Consider the following 21753-nt stretch of genomic DNA (forward strand, 5'->3'; position numbering starts at 1 on the left):
GGGCGCTATGTCGCCATCAGAAAATGCATTGGTTTTCTGTTGGCACCATAGCACCTCGTTGTGTTTTGGAACTTCTGGGCCGTGAAACTGTCTGCCCGTCGCCACAAAACCTCTGTCTTGCCGTACTCTGCAACCTACGACTGGACTTTCAATGACACCTGGCGATCACTGGTGAGACCTGGCCCATGTCGATCCACATGGAAGATGGTCACTATGTCGCCATGTTAAAGTCCACACATCTTCACCATAGCGAGATGGCACGATCCATTGATGCAATCCAATCCAATGGTGGAGAGGACCATCACACTTCGTACTTTTTCCTGCCATGTCGACACACCTGGCATCGCCCTGAGACACAGCCCGACCTGACATGTGGCATCAGGGTGTAATGTCGTTTTCATAACCCTCGCGCATCTCTGCCATAGCATGATGGCGCTTACCATCGATCCAAGCCGATTCGATGGTGGAGATCATAGACCCTGACTGTGTGAGCCGTGCTGACAAAAATTTGGCCTGGTTACACGTGGTCCCTTTTGATTTGCCATCCGGAACACCTGATCACATCGGTCTGCTTAGATCTGACGGCCAGAAACTTGCGGGTTGCAACATTAAAATATTAATTCAAGGCTAACCGTTGCACGAGCTGTGCTTTCAAAATTTAAATCCTTGGCGGAAAAACTAGAGGTAACACTAACCTGATAGGAAGAAGATCTAAAGAAGGAAAAAATGGAATTAGAAGGAACATTGTGTGTTACAAATGCAATAACTTTGGACATATTGCAAGAAATTGTAGAGCACCTATTAACTAGCGTAGACCTAGATTTAGAAACAATGCACCAGCATGCCAATTGTGTAACAACTTTGGTCATATAATGAGATTCTATAGAATGGATATAAGGAACAACACAAGGAATCCTATTTCTCCTTTACCTATTCATCTTGTGTAATGCGATGAACTATAACAATTTGTAATCATGGCACTTGAGACTTTTCCTAAGATTAAATTAGTGTAATAGTAATCCATTAAAAAAGTTCTTCTGATCTTCTAGTTGTTTTGCATATAATGGATATAACAACATTGGATTATGTACAATGTTCTATGTGTAGGAAGATGGTGATACGTAATTAGGCTTACTTAAAATTAGAGAAATTTGGTGGCCATGCCAAATAATTCCCTCACTTAGAGGTCTATGGGTTGTCACTTCATCACCTATAGTAGAATTCTTTGCATTGTACTCTTTGGAGTCTCCTTTAGTTTGAGCATGTCCAAATTCAGTATTGGTATCCTTTTGATCTTTTTGGTAGTATCTATTGTATCTCCCCCTTATTCTTTTTTTATGTCTTGACCTTATTGCTCAATGTCTGTATCTGTCTACTCTTCCCTAATTAATTTTGGAATAGTATTAGGAAGTGTAAAAAATGACCCAATAGATATATCTCCTTGGTTCTTTGGGTTCTCTTATGGCTTGGATGTTGGGTATGGTGTGATTTTCTTAATGAGAAGTTCATAACCCGGTACATGTGAAAATTTTGGCTTGATAGAAACAAGACCTTCATCTATTCTCTTGAATTTAGTCAACCGACCTTTATCTTTCTTCAAATTATTAGCACTCTTCATTAGGGACATCCTCAATTGTTATTGTTCTTCCAATTATGTCTTCCACCATATTATGTATTGAATCTTCCCATTCTTGTGGTGTAATATTAGCATATTCTTTTTAAAAAAAATTCCATCTCCACATTCTGCTTGGGCTCAACATTGCCTACTTGAATTACTTCCCATGGGTCCTTAATATTCTATACTTGATTCCATATCATTTCTAAATCCTCATCAACTAATTTTAGGTTACTATACAAAACATAAATGGATTTATGCTTTTGAATAAATTTATTGTTATAATGCTCCAATACTTCACTAATATCACAATACCAAAATCTATCTTAAGAAGAGTCAATGTTCTTCCTCACATCTCCTTCTTAGTCCTTAAGGCATACTTCCATTGACTATCAATTATTTGATATGTCATCTAGAATTATATTGCAAATTTCCAATGGTGTATACTTGATCCTTGTCATCATGACAATCACATCATCTTGAACCTTTTTATTTCCTTCTTCACTCATGAATTCATACTTATAGTATTTGAAAGTAGAGAAACCCCTAGCATTCTTGACGCTCTAAATTATTTATCAATGGTCTTGGGTCTTTTAGGTACAATAATTCTTAAATGTCCTTGTTCATCTAACTCTATCCTATTACTATCCTAAGGTTTATAATCATCACCTTTTGAAACCAATTTTATTCTCCTTTGAATATATCTCTTTACAAATTTTCTTGAATATTTGGGTACCTCTTTCCTCTTTTGATAAGTCTTTATTTGTGGATGTGAGGGTTTGATAGTGTTTATTGTCTGTTCCTTTCTCAATAGGGGTGTAGAAATTTGTGTTGCATAGGTCCTTGACCTTATGTTCTTTGGACTTATTGGCATTGCCAAAGGTCTCTTCTTACCTTTCTTGGTTTGTACCTTGACAAAAAAAAAATTGCCTTTGTTCTCTTCATCATCAATATCTTCACCCTTTCCTTTGGTGAGCATTAAAGGATGATTATCATCTCTTGCAGTGAGTTTTATCTCCAAATTATCAATCATCTTCTTAGTTTTCTTGAATATCTTGGTAATAATGATGATCAATAGATCTTCAATAGCTTTTGTAGCCTAATCTATATTGACCTCATAGTCTATTAGTGCAAACCATGAAACCCTATGAATAAAAATTTTCACTCATGTGTTATCAGTATCAATAAGCAAGCATATATCATCATGATATTGATCAACCAGTTGTGGGTGAATCTTGAACCTTTGATGCATCCTTTTTTTAAAATTCTCAAAATACTTGGTCATCATAGTATCAAAGTTATCTCCTATTATTTGAATAAAATCATTGATTTGATAAATGACATGAGTGTTTGTTCTCTAGTTTACTTGACCAATAAAGGGAGAATAATTTTGTTAATAAAATAAAATGCACAGTAGTAATGAGCTGAATTTGAAAGTATTGGACCTTGCTACTTGAATAGTCATCATGTTTTTTCTAGTTTTCTTAAATGTAACTCAACAATATCATACTTATGACCCTTCTTCACAATTTTTTAACCTAAATCAACTGCCATACAAGAAAAATTGTTGGGTCTACTCCAAATTTTATTTCCACATCCATAATTGTGCTCACTTCAGACCTTGGTTGTCCCATTATGTTTTGTTATTTTACTCAATTTCTATTCTTGGTGTTGTTTGAAATGTATTCACTTTGTCTCTAATTAGGTATCTAGTTAGTATATGTATTACATTCCTTGTGATTTTAACCAGCTTATCTGACCCCATCTTCATGTCATGAACATGGATCAAAATCACATGAATCCAATAAGCTTTGAATTCCTTTGGGAAATATAGGGCATGTGTGAGACCTTTGGTTTCCAAATGTTTGTACTCATCCTTTAGTTTCCTGTTCACACACAATTCATCATATGCTTCTCTGAGCTTGAAGTTGCCAATTTCACCAATTTTACAATGATAGAATGAATGAATGCTATTCACTAACAAAAAACTAGGTGGTATAGATGAAAATGCTCCCACCTTATCAATTGTTGCTGCAAAATCTAGGTATAATTTGTATTTTGGTTTGTCCATGCCTCATTTTGAATTAGCTTCAATATATTTTCTTTCAAATTTCTCTTTCCACTTGCAAAGGTTGAAGCCATTCTTAAAATTTATGGTTTTAGTAAATAAAATACTTCATGCTGTACTCAGTAGAAAAAAAAATTCTATTGCACTTTGATTCTTAGGTCAATTCTCACTCATAGGCTTCAAAATTCTTCGACTCTCACAAATTACAAAAACTCACTCTATGCTCTTCAAAATGCAAGGTAAATAAAATGAAGTATTTTTCCCATTAAATACACAAAAAGTTACCTTTAACTATGCATTAGGGCATATTATATATATTTTACTCCTTGTTGTTCTATCTCTAAGGAATTTAGTTACCACTAATTTCTTGGTCATGCTTGATTTTCATCACCTACTCGGTTAATGCAATAGAATTGTCTCAAACTTAGGTGGCATACAATTTCTCCTTTGATTTTACTTGCTTAGTCAACATTGCTAGCTATTAGTTTTTGACAAACTCAGTTAGATTGCCTATTTTGCAAGATTTCCAAACTTCATGAGTTGTCCATGTTCATCATATAATATGCTTATATAGATTTCCTTCTATTTCATCCTTGGAACTAGTGTTAGATATATCTTGAGTATTATAGTTCCTAACCTTATTCTAAGGCTTAGTTGGAAGTGAAGCTTTCACCTAATCCATTAGATGAGGTGTGACTAACAATTACATTTGATGTCTCATTCTTTTTTGACTTCTTCCTCCATGTCTTATTCATTTGTTCACAAATTTCATCCACATGGACTTTTCCTTTTCCTATTGGATCTTCTTATTTAGGTGTTGACACTTGGTTTCGATAGCTCTTGCTTAAATGATAGACCATGTGACAATGATAAAATGCCATTCTAGAATTACTCCAATTACCAAATCTTCCTCCAAAGTATAATCACATGAAACTTGTAGCAATATGACCATAATTTCCATATGCACTACAAGAGTACCACATGTTATAATTCTAACCAATTACATTACCTTTCTTTCTTAGTTTCTAGTTAGACTTCATATGTGATCCGCATTCTTGTGAATTATGTCCAAACTTTTTGCAAGTATCAAAATAACCATTAACTAAATACTTCTTAGGTGATTGATTGATCTTAGATCCACACTCGTATGCTTTATGTCCATAATTATTGTAATGGTAGAAATAACCATCAAACTTGGGAGTAACATTGATCTTACCAAATTTTCTCCTACAAGTTTTTTCTATGTATCCAAGCTTTCCACAATGGTAGCACATCGGATTCTTTGGCCTTGGATTGGTATACATATTCCTTTGATTGAATTTCTTTGATGATTTTCCTTGCTTGGTAGTAGCATGCTTGGTATAACCTAGTCCATATGTATCACTCGGTCCCCTATGTCCTTTGAGATGTTTATCTAGTATCTTAACACTGTCTTCTTATCTTTTCATTCTCTCAATAATTTCTTTTTTAGATTTCAACCCGTTCTTCAGCTTTTCATTTTTAGTTTTTAACTAAATAATTTCTTCCATCTTTCTACCAATCTTAGTATTTGCACCGAGCACTTGGTTTACCAGGTCATAGTGATTTTCTGTCAAGATTGTGATTTTTTCATCTTTTGCATCCAGTTTTGTAGTGATTTGTCTCTTGTCTTCTTCAATAATTTTCTTTTCATCCCCATCCTTTCTCTTTTTTTCAATTATTTCACACATCTTAGTATACTAAAACTCTTATTCTCTTTTTAGTGATTTAACCTATTCGGTAAGACCATTGTTTTTCTCCAGTAGATTGACTAGGAAAGCATCATATTCATCATACATGTTTTCATGAGAAAAATATTTAATAACTTCTTCATGATTTGTCATTTCATTAGTCTACTAAGCTATTTCCTTATTTTTAATGTCTCTCTTAGTACATCTTTCATCTCATTGATTTGACTCATGGTCATCCTTTTTTCTAGTATCTCATTCTCAATAGTCCTATCTTTTACTCTTAGATAGTGAGACCTTCAACAAGAGAACTAAGCTTTGATACCACTTGTTGGAATGGTTAGGAGAGGTTGGATGTTGTGGGGTGAATATGTATCCTCAAAAATTATACACTTAAATACATTTAGTATTTTATCCTTTTCTTCTATAATTTGGTAGTCACATAACATTCATCACAATACTTTCACTAGTAGAGTTGGCCTCATTTTTTGATGAAAATTGGTCAAATTTTTGACTCATGTTGGTCGAATGATCTAAAAATTGTTTTGTCACTATTTTCTTTGTCAAAACTTTGACCAAGTCTTGTGAGCATCAGAATTTCAACACACAATTTGGTTGAAAATGGCATCCCTTGTTTATGAGAACCAAACCTAGGATGCCAAACCCATGATGAAATCCTAGTCAATGCATTGGTTGAAAGTTCAACCAAGTTGTTTAAAATTTTGACCAATGGTAACCCTTGATTGACTAGGATACCAAACCCACAATGACATCTTGGTCAATGCATTGGTTGAAAGATTGACCAAACTTGGTCAAAAGTTCAACCAATTCTTACCAGCATTGGTAGATCTTTCAACCAAGATGTTTTGTTTAAAAAAAATTACCCAATAAATATCCAAACTAATCACTGAAGATAGCCTAGTTGGTGATTAGTTTGGATATTAATCTTCAGGTCTTTGGTGGGTCTACCACCACCTTGAGATGAAATTTCACAAACCTCCATTAATGGAACTTATAGAGAGATGGGATTCTAGTATAAGATTGTTCCATCTCCTAATTGGGAGATGTTGGGAGTTGCTCATTAAATTAGTAAACATCTATAAGATCCTATATATTATAATACATGGGGAACAAGCTATGGTAGATAAATCATTGACAATTGACATCTATGAGTCATGTGTCAATCTCATTGTGGTTTTGACATATGAGTAACAACACACCTAAAGTCATTACATAGTAGTATTTAGTGCATGCCAAGTAAGTAGTGTATGGCAAGCATAAGTTGTCAGATAATGCATGCCGAGAAAAATGTATAGTATGTGTCGAGCAGACATTTAGTGCTGAGTAAGTTTAGTGATGAGAAATTTAGTACATGCTAAGTGATTTAGATGCTAAGTGAACAATGGATGCCAATTCATTTAGAGGCCATGTTAAGGAATTGAAGATATACTAGATGTCGACCGTCAGAGGCTTCAAGTTCCAAGTAAACAATTATGGACATATTTGTTTGTAATGGCACAAAATCCTATGTAAACCATTTTTGGGCTGTCTTAAGGATCATTTTGCAATTCTAGATGATAAGAATGAATCTATATTGAGAATCCCTATGTAGTACATGCAACCAATTAGATTAAGGGATAAATTAAGTGACAAAATGGGTGAATCATAATTGTTGATTCCTACCTAACCTTAGGTCACCTAAGTATTTTTAAGAAGGGTGTTGGTGTAAATAAATATTTAATATTTACATTTACTTAATTTTACTTAGGTTAAATCATTATTTTATTATTTATTTAGGTGAGACACTTAGGATTTTGTGTACTCTCATGAGTTGTCATGTTGAAAACATAGAAGTACGCAACTCTAATTCAACACATAGTGTCTACAACACTAGAATTTGCATCATTCACTAAGTTGTCATGTTGAAAACATAATTATATGCACTCCTAATTTAGCACATGTTGTCTACAACACTAATTTTCATGCTACACCATTGTAGGCTTATCCTTTCATCATCACACTTACTTCTATGTTTAATGGAGGATAACCCATATTTGGTGGACATGTGCCTAGTTGTATGACTTATCGTGTAACTAACTTCTATGTATTCTAGAAGCTCTCCAAAGACCTTTATATATGGGCAAATGTAGTGTACTCTCATATAGCATATTGAATGAATATATCATCATTCTGATAATACTCTCTCTTTGGTCTACTGTTGTGCTTGTGTTTGAGTTCCTTGGTCTTGGGTGAATTTTTCCCTAAGGAAAATTCTTACATGGTATCAAAACTTGGGGAGATTCTCTATATATAGCCATTTGAGACCGTTCATGCTTCAACAGCTTGACCTGAATCTAGAGAATCTGTAGAAATTAGGAGCATCTAGAGCCAGATCTAACCTCACCATTGCATATAGAATGTCAATTTGATGAAGATCGACTATAAATTTTTCTGTGCTAGGATAAAGTTGATCGTGAGGCAATTTTTTTTGCAAACTAGCACTTGAAGGCACCGATTTGCAAACTAGGTATGATCTAATTAATGTGATTATTTATTGTTCAGATTTGAATTTAATTTGATCTCTGTAATTATTATTTTTGAATTTTATTTTTGGAAAATCATTCTACCCAGTTAGGCTATCAGAGAAACTTTTTTTGCAGAGTTAGGCAGTCATACCCCAACCCTATAGACTATTTATTAATTTTATAGGCATATATTCCTTATTAATTTGGTGGGCTAAGCCAATAGACTAGGTGCCTTCAATAAATTTGGCATCCCTTTCAAATTTGGCACCTCTACACATATTTTGGGGCCTGCAACATAATTGGTGGGTGAGGCGAGATCAAATCTTCGGTGAGCTATTTGTTTATATGCTTTTTGTAGCATGTTATTTTTAAACTAAGCACATTGCAGTCACCCCACCAATGTGGGACAAAATTTTATAAAACTAGTGCCACTTAAAAAAGATCTTGACATATTCTAACATTGGCATGAGATCTTTGGTACACTGCAACAACTTCGATGATATTTGAAGATGCCACATGGCTCATTCATAGCTACCCATGGTCAAGCCCACTGCAACATAATGACAGCACACACTAGCGAACGAATCTCTATCAACAATCCTTATCAGCCATGTGTCACCTTTATGCTCATCCACATCTAGAGAACCCACCTCCTCCTTCTGCTATGCAGTGCCCCTTTATTCGCCCAGCCTACCTAGTCATACGTGCCATGGTGGACATGTAGGTATATAGTCATAAGTGACACATAAGCAACCATGACCTATGTCATCAGCCTATGCAGACTGCTAGCTAAGTAATTATATGCCTAGTCAAAAAATACAGTCAGCTACCATGTACTTGGACATGTTAGATATATTGCATAGTTTGTATTGTATCATATGTTTCCACATCATCCATTCGTACAGACTATACAATGCTGATATCATCATGATGTCATCATAGGTTGAGGGTATGTTGACATCATCATTTTATGAGCTCAAATTTAACGGCCATCTAACTATCATTCTAGGGTCAATTTGAACTATTGCAATAGCTATATGATCATCACATTTAACCCTATCCTTTGTTGATGCAATCGCTCTCCAAATTTATTTTTGATTTTGCAGTCTGACTTACAGAGGCCATATCTCAGTCATCTGGACTCCAAATTAGGTGTAATTTTTTAAAAAATTGGGTAGAATTTCCTAAAATTGTAAGTGGTGTAGCTCTTTTCTAGTTTTGATGCATAGATTTATCAAAATTTGCATTTTTTGGCAACTGTACCTACTTAATCCCGCATCTTGCAACTTCAAACATTCCATACAGGCACATCTGGAGTCAAAAATAGGTTTTTTTTTTTGAAAGTGGATTATATTTTGTCCACTTTCTAGATCTATAGTTAGATTGGAGGGTTGTAAGGGCAAAAGTCTCACTTTCAGAAATAGGGCCTTTCTTTGCTTTGTATTGCTTCAAAATTGTAGCACATTGTAAAGTTCTAGATTTGGAATTCATTAAGAGGTTGTCACAAGAAAAATCAAAAGTCCATGAAGGTCAAAATTGGCAAGTGGCCATTGTAATCACAATACTTATAAAGTGCCAAAAGCATCTCTTTTGGGGGGTTTCTTGATTTAGTGAAAAAGGAGGGTGTTCTTTATGTTGTGTTCCTTGTTTTCTATAATTTTATTTCATTTTTCTACATTATGGGAAATGTTTCTAAAATTAACTCCACATAACTATGCTACATGGTCCATCAAAATGTGTTATCATTTAATGCACAATGGAGTTTCTCAATATGTATATGGTACCCTTCCTAAACTAGCAGGTGATAATGTATTGGCAAGTGATATTTCAGCTTGGATAGAAATGGATAGGAAAGCCCTAGGTGATATATGTTTGGGGGTTGATGACAAGATCATGTATCAAATTAAAAAGTGTTCTACATCCAAGGAATCTTGGGATACCCTTGAAAACTCATATGGTAAAGTGTCTGAAGAGGATGTTTTCAAAATTGAAGATGAGCTTGTCTCCTTAGATCCTAAGTCATTTGATTCTATAGAGGATTTCATCATTACGGTGAATGAACTAAGGATGAAGCTTACTAATTGTGGGAATCCTATGAAAGATGACAGGTTGATCTATCTTATTCATAACAAGCTACCATCAGAGTATTCCACATTTGTTTCGTCTTATAACACCTCAAAGACTACATTAGGGTCTGCCTATAAGAAAGTCTCTTTTGATGAATATGTTGATCTATTGGATACACAAGAGAAGAAGTTGAAATCAATGGGGATTCTCAATTCACCTAAGTCTAAAGCTTGATGGCCAACAATTAGGGTTCTCAAAATTCAACTCGATAGTCTTCAAATAAAGGAAAGGGTAAGAAAAAGAAGTGGAAGAACAAATCAAAGAATGCAGAAAAGACAACACCACAATCCAATCAACAAGGAAAGTCTTCCTCAAATTCCAACAAGAAGGGGGACAACAATAAGGAGAAGAAAAGGTGTGCTTATTCCAAGAAAATGGGTCATGGAGAACATTAGTGTTATCTTAAGAAAATTGATGAGTTGACCAACATCATGAAGAAATATAATGTTCCACTGCCTAATGCTTATAAGGATAAAGGGTCTTCTTCAAATTCAAAGGGCAAAGGGTAAGCACTCATGGAAAATTCAAATTCTTCAAAGGAATGGATCCTTGACTTAGGTGCCTCATATCATATGGGTTCTTCAAAGGAGGATTTTTATTCAATGAAGCAATGAAAGGTACCACACATCTTTGTAGGAGATAATACTAAAATGGAAGTTGAAGGGAAAGGAAGCATGGAAATGGAAAATGGAGAGTTTCAAGATGTTCTCTATGTTCCAAACCTAAGTTCAAATCTCCTATAAATCTACCAAATCACTCACCTTGGAGATGGACATAGAGTTGAGTTCCTTCTAGACTCAGTATAGGTGCACAGTCTTAAAGATGACTCATTGGTTGTAGTGGGGAAAGTGAATCATGGAAAAAAGGTTATACTTTTTCTCCCATTTTGTGCTCAAGTCTCCTTCAAAGGCTTTGTTCACAATTAAATTCAAACATGCAATTATGGCATGAGAGGTTTGGACATCTTTCCTTCCGCTATCTTTAGAAACTTTGAACATATCGAATGGTCAAAGGTCTACCCCAAATTAACTTTTCCCATGGTAAATGTTCAATAGATTTAGTGGATATGCATCTAGAAGGGAAGTTATAGAAAGGAAAGTCTTTAAGAGCACCAATTGTTCTCCAGATTGTTAACATGGTATTAGTAGGACCTTTTGTTGTTAGCCAGGGTCACTATATACTTACTTTTGTTTATTACTTTTCAAGATACACTTGGGTCTACTTTCTTCATCATAAGAATGAAGTGTTGGACAAGTTTCTAGCCTTCTAGACTCATGTCAAACATAAATCAAGAAAATCCATCAAAGTTCTCTGAATGGACAATGTAAGCATGTATGTGAATATAAGACTTATAGACTTTTGAAAACTTGAGGGAATTGATCTTCAAAATCCACATTCAGTCTGCATAAGACCAATGTTGCAGCATTGAGGATTTGCACTCTTAAGTCTATGACAAGTTGCATGACACAAGCCAAGTCTCTAGATCCATCACTTGAAGTTAAAGAAATCAATAGTGCCACTCACATTCTTAATAGGTCTCCTTATCCAACCTTAGATGGCAAGATTCCTTTTGAGGCATGGTGTGGTAGAAAACCTATTGTGACACACTTCAGAGTCTTTAGTTGTCCTAGACGAGCAAACACATCTTCTAGGGGATATAAGTCACAGTCACCTTGGCCTTGTACCTTCATTGGTTATGAAGATAGTGCAAAGGCATACAAACTATTGGATCTAGAGACACATTAGATTTTTGTGGAGAAGAATGTACATTTTGAGGAAAGATAACCCAGCTTGTCCTCTAATCCTCTCCAAACATCATACCATGTGGAAATTGATAGTGACACTAGTGATAATGATTCAATAGATTCAGACACCTGGGGTTCTATTGACAGTTGTAGCGAGTGGTCATGCTATCAATTTAGTCCACATGAATACATAGCCACAATGATAGGTCTAACACAACAATGTACATCCATTCTTCTAGGTCCAGCTTTAGTGACAGATTGAGAGGATAATATTGATGATCTGCCTCTTCTTCTTGATGCAACAACACCTTATTTAGTTATCATGAGGGCTCCATATAACCCTCTTATTCATTCTCTACATGATCAATCATTATAGGTTGAAGTGATTATGGATACTTATGTTCAACAGTTGTAGAGGGCTTCTTTATTAGTTGAGCAGATAGACAGTTCTTTGAGATAGGTTCTTCAGCTAGTTGAGTAGGTTTTAGATACATCACTTGTCTATGAGATTCTTTCTATGCATAGTAGGAGCGTCTCATTTTTACCCTTGGCATTGTTTCTTCATAAGGGAAGGAACACCATTCTATAGTCTTGGATCAACTTCTTCATTGGAGCAGTCACTAGAAAACATTTTTCTTGGGGGGGGGGGGGGGTCTTGATTACTCCATCCATCCATACATTGCATGCGTTTTTCATCTATCTTTTTGGGGGACAATTTTTCCCATGAGGTTTTCTCTCTTTCTCCACTTTATGAGAGATTGCATTTGCATTATGTACATGGGTACCTTACATGGTCTAGTAGCTGAGACCCATCATGCACTTCATCCTAGTTTTTGTAAGCTTAAGGGAATTCCCCTAAGTTACACTTAAGGGGTGGTGTTGGTGTAAATAAGTATTTACTATTTACACTTACTTAAGTTTACTTAGGTTAATGCATTATTTTATTATATTGCAGTATTTTATTATTTATTTAGGTGATACACTTAGGAGTTTGTGTACTCTCATGAGTTGTCATATTGACAACATAGAAGTGCACAACTCTAATTCAGCACATGATGTCTACAACATTGGAGTTTGCATCATTCACTAACTTTTCATGTTGACAACACAGTTATATGCACTCCTAATTTAGCACATGTTGTCTACAACACTAATTTGCATGCTACACCATTGCAGGCTTATCCTCTAATCATTTCACTTACTTCCATGCTTAATGGAGGATAACCCATATTTGGTGGACATGTGCCTAGTTGTATGATTTATCATGGTGCTGAATTTTATGCATTCTAGAAGCTCTCCAAAGGTCTTTATATAGAGACAATCCTAGTGTACTCTCATATGGCATATTGAATGAATATATCGTCATTCTGATCATACTCTCTTTTGGTCTATTGTTGTGCTTGTGTTTGAGTTCCTTGGTCTTGGTTGAATTCTTCCCTAAGGAAAATTCTTACAAAGGGAAAACCCTATAGAGTTTATGAGTGAAGAGAAAAGTTTGCATGCACAAATAGAGCATTCATGCTGACTAAGGAGTTATGAGAAAAATATGAATTGCATAATCAATTAGAGAAAACATAGGAAAGTAGAGATAGGACATAAGAGATACTTCTAATCAAGAGGATCACCTATACATTAGGAAATAGTTGATCTGATATCTAGCAAAGAGGTGCTAACTAAAGGATCAAGGCTAAGATATTCTAATAGGTGAATCAATAAAATATCTTAACCAAGTAGTCCTAATGGTATTTTTAAAACCCTTTAATAGGGTGCTTACTTCAATGTAAGTTGAAGTGCTCTAGCTAGGCACACTTCTAGTAGGGTGTTGAAATCCTTTAATAGGGCAAGTTTTAACAATCTTTGTAAGCCTTTAATAGGGAAGACCTTTCATAGGGTGGATCATAGTTTATGATCAAATAATTGTAACCTTCATTGGATACACTTTACAATTGTACTAGTGAAGATTTGTTGATGTCAAACCCACTCTAGTTTTACCTTCTCATTGGAGGGTTTCTAGGTAACCAAATATCTTGTGTCATATGTGTTTGTTTGTTTTCATGCTATGGATGAATATGTTTAGTTTGGTATTTTAGTTTACATGCAAATTGTGATATGGATGTGTGGTGAATGTTGTAATGGTTGAAGTTTTGAAGTACTAATTCACCCCCCTCTCAGAGTTTACTTTCCCTATTCTTATTTCCAATAATTGGAATCAAAGCCTTGTTCTTTGGAAAGGAAAGCTTTGTAGCTTTGAGGAAATATCTTGAAGATGGAAGTGTACAAGTTGGGAAAGAATATTCAAAACCAAAAGATTGAAATCTAGCTTTCCCTACATCAATTGAATGAAGAAAAAGATGATTTGAAGTTCTCATTAAAGAGAAGGAAACACATAGCTATTGAGGAGAATGACACATATTACCAAGAGGAAGACACTACTGAATTGTTTATAGATGGAAACTCAAGTGAGTTTGATGCAAGAATTGTAGATCTAAAGGAAAGGAATGGTGCCCTAACTAAAGAGGTCATAAATCTTAAGATATAACAAGATGTCCAATCAATATTGCTATGTGAGGTGACCAAATAGAAAGAAAAATTTGAGGAAGACAAAGTCATGATTGAAAATAACAAAAGGACACTGACCAATAGACTAGAAGAGAAGACATGAGAGATACAAAAGATTTCTAACATGAAACTAGAAATAATGAATGAAGTGATGATTTCCAGTCATGAATTGAATGGTAAGGGCATTGCAATCACAACCTTGAAGTTACAAAATGAACAACTAAAGAATAATCTAAGAAGACAAAAAGAATTAAATAATTTTTTTGACAAACCCAATGAAGCCATCAAGTACTTTGAGAAATTGATGAGATCTCCTAGATCTAACAAAGATACTATTGGACTAGGATACACCAGTATTGAGGAAGGAGGATCATCTAAAAGTGGTGAATAGAGAAGAAACAAAGGTAAGAACTACAAACCCCCTTGTCATAATTGTGGAAAGTTAGGTCATACAATAAATGTTTTCAAGATAAAAAATGAAAATCAAAACCCTAAGTAGAAATTCATGGATTACTATCATAAGTGCAACAAGAAAGGACATCAGACACATGAACATAGAATGAATACATCAAGAACACAAAGATTTGAATGATATTACCACAACTATCAAAAGTATGGACATAAAGCATATGAATGTAGATCTAATGCCAAGTGGGAAAAAAACAAGTAGACAAAGGTACAACAAAATGGAAAATCCTACAATTGGGATTACAATACAATGTATAGTTGTCACTATTGTCAAGAGCATGGACATGTTGCTGAGAATTGCATAAGTACACATTTAAGAAGTGATTACAGTAGATGGTTGAGTCAAAATACATGCTTTACCTATTTGAAGACTGGTCACATTTACAGGAACTATCTAACAAGGTCAAATTCACCTAGTAGTGAATTCAAGAAAGGCAAAGATAAGGTTGATGTTGAGAAATTCAAAGTGCAAATGAACCAGACATGGAAGGAAAAGGAGGATTGCAACACATCAAGTTTAGATGAGCTTACTTCATCCAATGGATCAGGTGATCACATCACCCCCAACTAGGAAATCAAAAGGTATGCGGGACTAATATCCCAATGATATATTTTACATTAGTTCCAAGAATATAATTTCTAAAAAGATTATATATGCATGAATAAAGATGTGATGTATTGGTCATAACTTGGAAGAAACCTATAAGTTTTGTTAGTTTTCATGTTGTTGCCTAGTGAAAATGAAATTTTAGTTGATGCCAAGCTATTAAGGGTGATAGGATTAGCTGAGCTCATTGTAGTTTCCAAGCGTGGAAGGAATTATGTGCAAGGGTGGAAGAAATTGTTATGATAGCCGACCTTACAGTTGTGTAAGCATTGAGCATTTATTGACAAAGTTTTAAGGGTTATATGGTCAATTTTGAATTTATTTACACTCATTTGAGATTGAAGAGAGCACAAAGAGCATAAGATGAATTGATGAAAATGATTCAAGCATTTTTGAACTAGATTCAGCTACCACTTGTCACAAATAATTAGATTCATAAGGTATTTATCATGTGATGAGCAATGCTATTTGAATTATCTCAAACCCTAGTTATTTGAAATGGTGTCTAGTTCATCTACTACTATTAGGAATGAAAGAAAAGAGATTTTGAATGTTTAGTTAATAAGAAATGAGATTAAACAACCACCCTTCCAAGATATTCCCAAGATAGCATACAAGGGAGGCCCTACTGGTGCATTATCAATGATACCACCATAGGTTTTGATTATAAAAGATGTAAGATGTTGCTACACTTGTAAGGTTGGATGTATTGCAGATATGGAAATTAGAGATTTATATGGAAAACTATGTATAGGTGGAGTGTCGAAGCAAGAAAAAAAATTGTAGAGAGAAAAGGGTAATACTATGCCCTAGATTTCTAAATGAATTCAAAATAGAATGGATTAAGATAGTACTTAGCAAAATACATGATCAGTCTATATGGTTGGAAAATGGTCCTACCAAGATCAAAAAAAGGATCATTCAACAAGTAAAAGGGTACCCTACCCTAGATAGACCCAAGACCATGCAAAGTGATGCTAAGGAGGTAATTGAGAAGAATATAGGGGTTGTATGGAACAAAAGAGGAATAACCATAGACACAATCTCAAATCCCCTAATTGTATTTGTAGTGAGAATAATTGCTCACAAGTTCTTTCAATCCAATAGATTGAACAACATGTCTTGTATGGCTATGGATTTAGGCTATGAGATAGTGAAGAAGAATGACTCTTATGACCATGCAGAGTTAAAACTTCAACAATTATTAGAAAACTTGGGAGCCATAAGAAAGACAAAGAGTGCCCAATGCAAATTTGGTTCACTTTTGGTTTGCATATTATTTTATATGCAGAACACATTTCCTTCATTTGGAAAAGCTTCTTGGAAGACCAATAGGTCTATTATACTTCAAATTGGAGAGCTCATAGAGAAACTTGGGGACAAATTTGATTCAGTAATGACAAGTTATTTTGATGACTTTAAGAAGTCTATAAAGTAAAGACTAAGGATACCCGTGTCACTAGTAGGTAAATATTATAATGATGTTTGTTTTCTAGTTGATGCTGATCATACATATGTACAAGAAGCTATTCCTAGGGTTAGATGACTCAAGCCATTGCCCTATGAAATCAATGTGGATGAGGCATCAAAAACCATCACAAATTTACTTGAAGAAGTAGACAAGAGTGCAACCTCATTTGGAAATTACAAGGAAGCTAAATCAAGAATCATAATAGATTTGAAGAAAACTTTCGTGGTGAGAAAGAAAGAAAAAATTGTGAAGAAGATAAAGGAAAGATTTGGTGAAGGGGGAGAAGAAAAATAAGAAGAAGATGATGAGGAGGATAAAGAAGATCAACTAGCCCAAGTGCCACTTGCACTAACACAAGGTCAAGGAGAGGACCAAGAAGAAGAACTAGAACATGATGAAGGTGCCAATGAAGAAGAAGTCAATAAAGAACCTAGTCCAACATAAAAGAAGAGGAAAGATAAGGAGCATACAATGAGGAAACCAAAGAAAGTTGTGAAGCTAACACAATAGAAGCTAGCAGTACCTATTACCAGGGCTAGCACAAGGGAAACTAAAAAGAAGACACATGAAGCTAACAAATGCAAAGGTAAAAGAACTATTGGTACTGCAGATCAAAGTCAACAAGATAAACCAGAGGGGATAAAGTATGTAGCTCCAGATGAATTAGATGAGGAGAGGATTGAATGAGATGACAATAATCAATTCCAAGTGGTAAGCCATAGTTCCTCTTCTATTTTAGACAACTTGTGTGACAATATCAAGAATAATGTAGATTTGTTAGGGTTCACACATGTTGAGTTTGACAAACCTAGAAAGGTAGATTTGAACAAGATAGAGGATTTTGTATATAAGATGATGAACACATTTAAGAACCCACCTATTGAGCTTTCCAAATCTTTACCCAAAAGTCTACATGAAAAAGTTGAGCAAAGGTGGTAATACAATTTAACAACTAAAAGGAATATAAGGGAGAGTACTCTAGCCAAAGTAATGCCATATTTGGATAAGTCATCAATGACTAAGGCCATAAAAAAAAAAAAAGGGGAGATATTCTCCCAAATACAGTGCCTTTAACATTTTGCAAAATAATATTGAGGAGGTTGTTAAATATAGTACCCAAATATGGAAAGTTATCTATGGGTTGCAAATAGAAAAGTCAATTGAGCAAGCACCTAAGGATGTAGGTTAAGATAAACATGATCAAGAGGTAGTAGAGATTATCAAGGATGGATCTGTCAAAGGTGGACATGAGGGATGCATAGAGAAGGGAGCATATACATAGGCTACAACTAAAGAAGAAGAAGAACAAGATTAGAATGTACTTGAGGTACATATGCTAGGTGTGACCCCCCTCGTGTGGACCAAGAAAATCAACAAGATACAATCAAGATAAAGGATGTTTCAGATAACACAGTTCAGAACATCAATCCTTTGATAGAGGGTGATTTAAAAAGGATATTATAGGATTCTAATTTAGCTACTAAATTATACACTAATCCTGTATTAGTAAGTATAGATGAGATTGACAAAGCATCAACAAGGGAGAAGAAAACTAACACATCTAGTGTACCCCCTACAACTATAGAGACAAAAGGTACAAAAGGATTACAAGATGTCACCACTCACACACATGTTTCAATGACCATTATGGTATATCAAGTGAAGAACACTATGACATTAGATGTTAACACATTAGTGCCAAATGCTTTAGTGCAAGCAATTTTGATAGTTGAGCGAGATGGGACACAAGTCCATATAGGTCAAGAACTTAGTCTTGCACCTATCTCATAGGCACATGGTGAAGTTTTGACAAAAGGGAAGGAACCTAATAGGACTAAAGAGTCAGTTTTGACAATGAAACCAAAGGAACATATAGCAATTTAGATGTTGGTTACGCTACCAATCTCTACATCTCCTATTCCTAGTCAAACTCTTCATAGGCCAAGTGTAGATGCCACACCATTGCAATCATCAAGGCCTAGTCCTAATACATCTAAGGTTGGAAAAGGCACATCTTATGGAGATTTCAAATTATATGAGATGATTAAACTTCCAAAATTTGATCTTGCAATAATCACCATAGAGGAAATGAGCATATTGCAGGAAGCTCTAGCAAGGAAGAAGCACCAAGTAATAATCAAAAGGAAGCACAAGAAGAGACAAGTTCTACATGTAATCAAAGAAATATTTCTTGATTCATTCATCCTCCCAACACCTAATGAAGATAAACCTATTATTGAGCAACTAGTGAATATAGTGGATACGATAAGTGATGTAGACCTAGACATAAACACTAAACTTCTAGAATTCTTTGAGAAAAGATTTCAAACAAAGATTGATGAAAATATTTCTAGTGCCATTGCACTAAGATAGGTTGACTTAACAACCAAGATGGAAGATATGAAACAGGTGTTATAGAGTATATTTTCTATATACACAAAGCTTTGTGATGTGAATTTATTCATACAAGAAGAAAAAAGGGCTATTGATCAGCTATAGGGAGATTTAAAGACTGCAAGTAATATTCTTAAGTTGTCTCCTAGTCAAAGCCAAACTCATTTTCAAAGATTTTTATCTACTCAAGGTCATCTAGCTACATTACATGAACACAATGCAAATATTAGGTCTACCTTGATAAATATTCAAGCCACGTTGACCCCACACATGGAGGTGTTTCAAAAGGAACTAGCCTTTGTAGAAACATTGATGAAGAAAGATTCTCATGTTTTTCCTCATGATAGCCTAATAGACCTTGTTGTTAAGCTAGATGTTCAAATTAAATATCTAGAGGTATAGTATAACAATTGGGATGCAACATTTAAGATTATAATTGAGGTCCATCAAACATTTTTGGACAAACAAACTATTTGTGTACCACCCATGACATAAGTGAAGAAAAGGGGGATAGTGAAGAAAAGGAGACATAAGTGAAGGAAAGGGGGATAATGAAGAAAAGGGGAATATTGAAGAAAATGAGACATTGCACAAAGGGTGAGTAATTGTAGAAACAAAGTAAGCCAGTAGTTCAAGTCAAATTTACTCAATAGGATCATCAAATTCAAATATAACATAGAGTAATCAACTCAGGGGAAGTTATGAAGTTTTGAGGTATGACTGATAAGTCATCAATTGTGCAAAATTTTGAACATTTTGAAATTTTGTATGCAAGCTGAGTAAAGAATATAGATTATCTGAGTTATGCTCATAAGTTAAGGCTATATATACATGACAAAGTGTTTTTCCCATTCATGTTAAAGGGGGAGATTGTTAATCTCATTGTGGTTTTGACATATGCATGAAAACACACTTAAAGTCATTACTTAACAATATTTAGTGAATGTTGAGCAAGCAATGTATGCAAAGAATAAGTTGTTAGATAATGCACATTAGTAAAATGTATAGTATGTGTCGAGCACTAGTATGTGCCAAGAAGATAGTTAATGCTGAGTCACTCCAGTGACTAGCAAGTTAATTCATTTTAAGTGATTTAGATGCCAAGTGAAAAGTGGATGCCGATTCATTCAAAGGCCATGTTACATCATTGAAGATATAGTGGATCTTGAGCATTAGAGGCTTCAAGTGTGGAGTAAATTTTTTGGACATAGTTGTTTGTAATGGTACAAACTCCTATGTAAACCATTTTTGGGCCAATTTAAGGATCTTTTTGTGATTCTAGATGATAAGAAAAAATCCATATTGAGAATCCCTATGTAATACACAGAACTAATTAGATTAAGGGATGAATTAAGTAGAAAAATGGGTTAATTACAATCATTGATTTCTACCTAACCTTAGGTCACCTAAATATTTTAAGAAGGGAAAACCCTAAAGAGTTTATGAATGAAGAGAGAAGTTTGCATGCATAGACATAGCATTCATCATGACTAAGGAGTTGTGAGAAAGATATGAATTACAAAATTAGTTAAAGAGAAAAGAAAAAAGTAGAGAAAGGACATAAATGATACATCTAATCAAGAGGATCAAGTATACATTAGAAAAGAGGTGATTTGATATCTAGGAGAGAGATGCTAAGAAAAGGATTAAGGATAAGACATTCTAATAGGTGAATAAGTAAAATCTCTTAATTGAGTAGTCCTAGCAGGCTTTTGTAAATCCTTTGACATGGTGCTTACTTCGTTGTAAGTTGAATTCCACTAACCAGACACACTTTAGGGTGTTGAAATCATTTAACAAGGTAAGATTTAACACTCTTTGTAAGCCTTTAATAAGGCAAACTTTTCACAAGGTAGATAATAGTTTATGATCAAACAATTGTAACCTTCATTAGATACACTTTATAACTATAGTAATGAAGATTTGTTAGTGTCATCCTCACCCCATCTTTACCTTCTCATTGGAGGGTTTTTGGGTAACCAAATATCTTGTGTCACATGTGTTTATTAATTTTCATTCTATGGGTGAATATGTTTAGTTTTTTATTTTAGTTTATGTGCAAATTATGAGATGGATGTGTGGTAAATGTTTTAATGTTTGAAGCTTTGAAGTACTAATTCACCCCCACTCTTATATTTTACTTTCCCTATTGTTGTTTCCAACATCATGCATCTATAAGGTTATGGTAGGTTATTGGGTGATAAAGGACATCTACTCTTGTGGTTGCTTGAGTAAGGATGGTGCCAAATTCTATTGTTATGGTAAATTTTGATGACCATAGTAGCACTACAAGTGGCTACAAATGGATGAGGTTCCCATCTATCAGGGTGTGTCATTCCCTACATCTTGACAATGGAGAGTGAGAAAATATATGTTGGGGTCATAGCATGTTGGCCCACCTATACCATGAGTAGGCGTGTAAGTTAACCTTCTCCTATTGATGCTTATCTCTCTCACACTCACACCCG

The 21753-nt window shown here is 34.7% G+C and overlaps 1 pseudogene; it reads right to left on the reverse strand.

Annotated features, from left to right (window-relative positions):
- Positions 1 to 378: 378 nt before the first annotated feature.
- Positions 379 to 21753, reverse strand: part of LOC149555782 (protein trichome birefringence-like 36) — a 31103-nt pseudogene continuing 9728 nt past the window's right edge.

The sequence above is a fragment of the Cupressus sempervirens genome, chromosome 5 (assembly GCF_028749045.1).
Source record: "Cupressus sempervirens isolate cs-2001-9-10 chromosome 5, ASM2874904v1, whole genome shotgun sequence".
NCBI classification, from domain to species: Eukaryota; Viridiplantae; Streptophyta; class Pinopsida; order Cupressales; family Cupressaceae; genus Cupressus; species Cupressus sempervirens.